Source organism: Melopsittacus undulatus, chromosome 16 (assembly GCF_012275295.1).
Source record: "Melopsittacus undulatus isolate bMelUnd1 chromosome 16, bMelUnd1.mat.Z, whole genome shotgun sequence".
Taxonomy (NCBI): domain Eukaryota; kingdom Metazoa; phylum Chordata; class Aves; order Psittaciformes; family Psittaculidae; genus Melopsittacus; species Melopsittacus undulatus.
In genome coordinates this window covers 1,626,742-1,633,866 of record NC_047542.1, presented here as the reverse complement: position 1 = coordinate 1,633,866, position 7,125 = coordinate 1,626,742, and positions in this window count along the sequence as shown.

Genomic DNA, 7,125 nt, shown 5'->3' with positions numbered 1-7,125 from the left:
AGGGGCTGAAGGAGCTGTTTGCTTTGTGACAGATCTGCCTGGGAATTGTTCCTCCTCCTCCCTCCTATCCCGTACCCTTCCCGGCTCCACAAACAGTGCTTCCTTCCCAGCAAAACTGGAGCCAGAAGCACACAGGAATTGTTCATTCCTGTTATTTGGGGGAAAAGGCACCTTTAATTCCAGCCCTTCAGGCAGGGACTGACCATTCCCGTGTGGCATCCCCTGTTCTGGAGCAGCTTTGGGGTCCAGCTCAGCACCATGCACTGCACCCAGTGAGGCAGCTGCGCAGCACTGGGTCATTTCCTCCTTCTCCCCTAAGTTTAGTGCCTGTGGAAAGCTGATGAAAGGAGCGCCGAGCACCTCCTGGTGCCCTGGGCACGTTCGGTGGAGCAGCGATTCCCAACCCTCTGCCTTCCAAGAACAAAAGCCACGGAGCTGGTCCCGGCGCTCTCCTGGCTGATCCCAGCCCGGGGCCACATCCCGCACACGATGCTCGGGCCCCGTCAGGATGTCGGGATCGGGTTTCCCCCCTCGCTTTGTTTTTGCTGGGGAGATGAAGCCAGAGCCCCACGTTCCCAGCACACAGCCCCCCGCTGTCAAGAGCCGGGCTCCAGCTGGTGCCGCTTCCACTCCTCTCCCTGCCCATCTGCCCCCCCAAGCAGGGATTAACTCCTTATCCTGTGGGATGCAGCCCCCTGCACACGGCTGCTTAACACCCCCCCCCCCCCCCCCCCCCCCCAGTGTCCTGCTCATTAATGGCAGCCCTTGAAATGCACCTGAGCAAACAGTGATAGCCCCGTGTTTGTTTCACATCCTGCTGCCAGGGAGCCCTGGACGGGTGGGAAAGCCCCGCGGGCTCCTTGTGACCACAGCCAAAAGGGAAGATGTTCGGAGAATCCCAGACTGCTTTGGGATGAAGGGGCCTTAGAGCATCCTGCCTGCCCTCAGCTGCTCCTGCCCTGGTTAAACCCATATCTGAGCCCCCCTAAATGGGGCTGGTGCTTCACTGCCACCAAGGGGGCTGAGTTGAGGTGCCGCAGTGTCCCTGCGGATGAGAGCTGTGCTGACACGGACGCGGCTCCATCAGCTCGCTCCCGCAGCCCTGAAGTGACTCAGTCACATGAAATCACTTGGATCATACCCCAGATGGTGTCCGGAACCCACGGCCTTGCAGCAAACACTGCCTCATTGTTCCCCCTCTGCCTGCTCCCCTCTCGTGTGTCTTGTGCTCCCCTCGCAAGCACTTTGGGACAAGGACCAGCTTTAGCCTGCTCTGTTTGCAGGCAGCGCTGGGCTGTGGGCTCACCCTGCACTCAGGCAGGAGGTCACTCCTCAAGTCTCTGCAGTTTGGATTCTCCATCCCGTGCCCGGCGCTGGGAAGGGCAGAGAGCACCGAGGCTGTTCCTGCACCCAGTGGCAGCTCAAAGTCTTGCTCCAGCATCGCCAGCCCCTGCTCTGGCGCTGAGTGCTCACCCTGTGCCCATGAAGGCACTGCCCGGCTGCAGCTTTGCTGCTTCTGCTCTTTGTGCCTCTCTGGGCAACCTCAGCCCAGCTTGAACTCCTCTGTAAAAGCCTTGGGAATGTGATAGCCAAGGAGAGCTCCAGGTCCAGTGAACACAGGGGAGAGGAACAGTGATTCCTACAGGTGCTGACACTGCGTTAGTTTGCAATTGGAGAGTGGATGAACTAATCCTCTCGGATCCTCTTTGGTGTGGTCCTGATTGCCTTAGCACCTAAGTGCCACGATCAAATTGTGCTCCAGGCCCTGACACTGGGAGGTGACACCTGGGATGTGCTGGGACCCTGTGGGCACCTTCAAGCCATGACCCTGAGCCCTGGATCCTGCACCCAACCCTCAGCTTCTCCATAGTGTGGTTCTGTGCTTTGCAGCTCATATTTAGACCCACTCTCCCCCTTAATTAGAAGAGGGCCCATGGGAACTTGTTCCTTCCCCTCTGCATGGGCTATTTTGACAGTCACTCAGGAGCCTTCTGTTGTACTGAAAGGGGATCTGTCATCCCTGCTAATGGATGCTGTCATTAATACTTCCAGTAGCAAGGGAGGCCATGGGCACACTCCAGACCGCCTGCATTAGCCCTTTCCTCTGGAGCCCCTGGACCTGGAGGGATCCATTATCATGGAAGCAGAATTAAAGAGCGACAGAGAGATTCTGAGCCTCTGGGAGAGGGGATGCTGCCTGGTCCAGCACCCGCAGCTCCAGGTATGGGTGCGGAGGAGCATCCTTTGGAGGAGGTGACTCCAGCAGGACCCCGGGCATGCAGGGCCAGAAACGGCTTTTGGTAGGAGATGGGTTTTACCAAGAGGTGACATGGCCAGAACAGAGCAAATGTCACCGTGTCCCCAGGACTAACGAGTGTAACCCGATCTCCTGTGGTTCGGTGATGAGTGTTCATGTAATGCTGCAGCATTCCTCAGGGAAGGATGCTGAGGGTGGGGGTGCAGGAGTGCTCTGAGTGTCTGGTGAGGATCATTGCTGAGGCTGGAAAAGATGCGCTTCTGATGGCTGCTGTTCTGCCTTGCAAAACCCTTTCAAGCTGAGGTACATTCTGTCCTGCTCCAGAACAGTCTCAGTGCCTGGCACATGGTTCTATTGTATCTGTCCTCCTGTAAAGCTGCCTGTGCTCAGGGGAGGCTGATTTAGATAGGAGCCCTGCACTGAGCCCTTTCTGAGCCTTTTTGGGTTCAGGTGTGTTGGTGGCACCAGGACCTGATGTAGAGGCGTGCTGTGGGCCCCACTTGCTGGCTTTGGTCCCTGTCCCAGCTGCAGCAGGGCTGTGTCCCATAGGACACACAAAATGAATGGCTTTAAACTGAAAGAAAGGAGATTGAGATGGGACCTTAGAGGGTTTGAACTGGATGAGTTTGAAGGTCCCTTCCAACCCAAACCATTCCATGATTCCATGACAGAGAGGGGAGGAGCAGAGCTGTATGCTCGGGGATGCTGGAGCAGGATGCTCAGGGCAGATGGTGCTCACAGCCGGGACTGGAGCTGGATCTGTCTGGATCCATTTGTTCCTGCCCAATGGGCTGAGGCATCCCCTCAGGGATGCGCTGTGCACCCACAGCACCCACAGCACCACGAGTCCTGCCTGCGGGAGGGCATGGGCACCTCCAGCCCTGGCAGGGAGGGTTGAAGCAGTTCCAGTCTCTGTCCTCACTGCTGCTCCTGCACCTTGGCCAGGCAGGCAGCAGGCAGGGGAGGAGCGGGGCCAGGGCTGCGATGTTCAGCACCCGGCTTCGGGGCAGGGGACATGGGCTGGGGCAGAGGGTCTGAGCCCTGGCATGGAACCACCCCCAGGCCCCATCAGGGCTGATGCTGAGCCCCAGTGCTGCTGCCTCTGCCCTGGCCCCTGCCCCAGCTGTGGGCAATCACAATCAGCCCTCATTAGTATAATTGCAGGCAGGGGTGGGTGCTGCCCTCCCAGCCCAGTGCAGAGACCAGAGCCTGTGCTGTAGAGAAGTAAAGGGGGAGCAAAGGGGGGGGGGGGGGGGTCATGTTTGATGTGGGGGTGTCTGAGCATCCAGAGGAGGAGGGTGGGAGCTGTGGTGTGGCAGGACCCTGTACGGAGGTGATGGAGCAGGGGTTTCTGTTGGGATGGCTGGGAGGGGTGCTCTGAGGGACCCCTGTCCCTGTGTGATCTGCTGCAAGCTTGGTGGGCGCTGGAGGCCTTTGTGTCCCTGTCCCTTCCCTCGCATCCTGCCTGTCTCTGGAGCTGGTGCCTGGGATACGCTGTGCTTTAGGGAGGAAGGCAGCAAGATGCCAGTGTGGGGGCAGTACACTGTGAAGCTGCTTTGCTTGTGCTGCAGAAGTGAGCTGGGGCTGGTCCTGGTGCTTCCTGTTGAGTGGGTTTGGGGCCGCAGCCCTGCTCGTGAGCCCGGGGATACTGTGGGGTTTCAGTGAGTGCAAACCGGGTTGTACCCGGGGCAGGTCTGGGTCTCCACATCCATGTAACAGGGCACGGGGAGCACGCTTGATGTCCCCAACCCCTCGTGTGCTGCGGGAGGAGAGGCTTTGGGCACCCCTTGCTCTGTGCTCTGAGCCCAGCCCCTTGGCTGCACTGCTGTGTCTGTCAGGCACTGATTGACTCAGTTGTGAGGAGCTGCCTCGATGAGGATCCATATTTGAACTTCTGCCCCAGAGCTCAGCTCAGTCTCCCCTTGGGCAGGTTAAAGCCATTCCCCTTGGCCTTGTCCCAAGCCCCTCTCCAGGTTCCCTGCAGCCCCTCCAGGCACTGGAGCTGCTCTCAGCTCTCCCCTTCTCCAGGCTGCCCAGCCTGGCTCCAGCCCTCTGGAGCACCACGGGGACCAGCACAGGATACTGGAGAGCAAAGGAGACCAACAGGAGCAGCCAGGAGAGCTCCCCATGGGCTGTGGCCCTGGGGCAGAGGGGATGGAGGAAGCTTTGCTCTCTGAGCTGCTTGGCTGCTGGGCACGCACACGGGGCTGGAGCAGGGCCGCCAGCATGCAGCTCCTAAGCTCTCCCTTAAGACTTGTTTCAGTCGATAGCAGCTGGAAGGATGCTTAAAGCCTTTGAAAACAAGGCCACAAGTGGCTCCAGTTCAGCACTGGGGGGTTTGAGAGGTGATTGATGGGGGGGTATGATTCTATATGTGCCTGGAATCCATGTTAACGGCCCGGTTAGGGATGCTACAGTTCCAAACACTGGGCCTTCTTACAGACACTCCCTGCGGCTCTCTCCAACCTGCCTGGGAATGTGGGTTATTGCCCTGGAGCTGCACGGGAGGGGATGCTGGGACAGGCAGGAGGGATGGGAAGTGAGTCAGGGCCTGGCTGTACACGCTGCTATTGTGGTCCCCAGAATAAAGCTCCCAACTCAGTCTTCCCATTGCAGGTTTTCCTTTGCTCTTGCAGCTCAGCTCCATGCACTGAGCATGCACTGAACCCCGGGACATCCTCAGCACTGTCAGCCTCCCAAACCCACCCACTTTTTGCTATTAGTGCTGCTGTGGTGTCAGCAGCAGAACCTCTTTCATGTGGCACTGGTATAAATAGCTCCCTACCTGTGATGGAGCCGAGCTCCATCCTCCTAGGAAACCAAGTGCAGAGCTTGGGGAACATGGTCTATGGGGAAGCCCTAACATCTCCCTGCCCATCATTGGTGCTGGCTGCCCAGTTTGTCTTGCTGGGTCCATGCACGGCCCCAGCCCCACCGAGCTCCTCAGTTCTTGCCTTGGCCCCACTGCACCTCTGGGTGTGAGATGCTGAGGGGATGCTCTCCCCCTTAGGAGCAGGGTAGGATATCCCCTCAATCATGGTGTATTTATTGTGCTACGTGGAAGGCATCATCCCTGGGTCCAAACTTCTCTCCTGTCTTGGTTCAGGTGGGGTTAGTATTCAGGCTCCAGAGAGTGCCAAGCAAAAATCAGCACAAACCAGATCCTCTTCCTTCCTCCTGTTGTAGGCTCCTTGCTTTATGGCTCCCTGGAGCAGGACTGATAGCCCTGGGTGCTGGACAATAACTAACACATGGAATCCTGTTGGGGCTGGGCTCAGTGCTCCACAACTGGCTGTGGGTGGGAATACCTCAGTGCTCCCTTGGGACATCTCCCTTGTTGCCGGGTTGCACCTCCCTCCACTAAGGTCCTGGATGCTCCAATGGCAGTGGGGCAATGGGACCAAGAGTGAGGCTTGTAGCTAAGAAATCATTTTGGGCTCAAGGGAAGAGCTTTTGTGTAGTTTGAGCACATTTGATTTCCCTCTCCACAGCTCCACAAGCACCAAGAGCCATGTAATGTGGGGGACAGACAGACAGAAAGTGTCTAGAAGGAGCCTGATGCATCCCTATCACAGTGGGTTTCAATGTTTCTTCCCTTCCATCTCTGTGGTTTTGATTCTTAAACCACTCAGGGGCACCTCTCTGGCTTCTTTCTGCATCTCTGAAAGCCCCTGCTCAATGCTGGGGTTTCCTGTGTGGCAGATTCATGTGGCCACACTGCAAACTGCCCTGGTGCGAGGGGATGTGTGCAGCGATGTGGTCCCGTTACTGCAGAGCCCGGGGCTTACAGGGTTGCCATCAGCCCATCCCCAGACCTTCCTGGGCATCTTTGGTTCCTCATCCCTGGAAAGCAGGGCTGATGCGTGGGATTGATGCAGGAAGGAGGGAGATGTGCCTCTGGCTATAGGATAACTACAGGCAGTGCTGTGTTAAGCCAGCTCCTGTGAGATGGAGTTAAACCTATTCTGAGCAGGAGAGCAATGCTTTAGGCTGCCGAGCCTGGGGTTTGCCAGTTTCGGAGCTGTTGGGATGCTCCATTGGGATGTGACTCTTTCTAAGTCACTGTGTGAGATTCCTTCATGCCCAGCACCATCCAGGGAAGCAATCTCAAAAGACGAGAGTGGTGGCATGGTCATTGCACACACAGAGTGCTGCAGGAGTCCTTTGGGGGTGCTAAAGGAACCTGGGAGGTGTCAGCCCCTCAGGGGTCCATGGCTTTCCATGGATTACTTGGGCTTTGGACACACACAAAGCATGCAGGTGTCTGAGCATCCAGGCTGGGCTTTAATGCACTTGAGGTCTGGGTCTGTGTGGGTGGGGAAACCCCTCCCTAATGGCACCGTGGGGTTTCTGCCTTTTAGGCTCTGGTGATGGTAAATGCAGAGCAAATGACACAGGCCATTAAGTTCCCTGCCGAGGGTTTGATTGACAGGAGTTGTGGCTGCTCTGGTTGAGAGTAACTGAGCAGGTGATGGAGAGGAGCGTGAGCATCCCTTTGTCTCGCAGTGCTCCACTGAGCAGCTGGGCAGGATGGGACCCTCTTGCTTTCTGCTCTCTTTAGTTTCAGATAGTCCTGATCTCCCTATGGGAAGTGCAGTTGTCTCTAGGAAGTTTGGGACCTGCTGCTTTCCCAGCGCAGGGGCTCTTGGGGTGGTGCTGCCAAACTGGGGACTGTGCTCGGGACCGAACAGCCTGGAGAGGTTCATCTGTGGATGCAAACCTGCTCCTAAGTGTTGTGCAAGAGCCTGTGCCTGGGGTTTGTACCCTTGGAGATGGCCTGGGAGGAGCAGGAGCTGCTCTTGGGGTGAAGCAGAAGCCTTGGGCTCTGGGATCTGAGGCCGCTGCTTCCCACCCTCAAAGCAACTGGT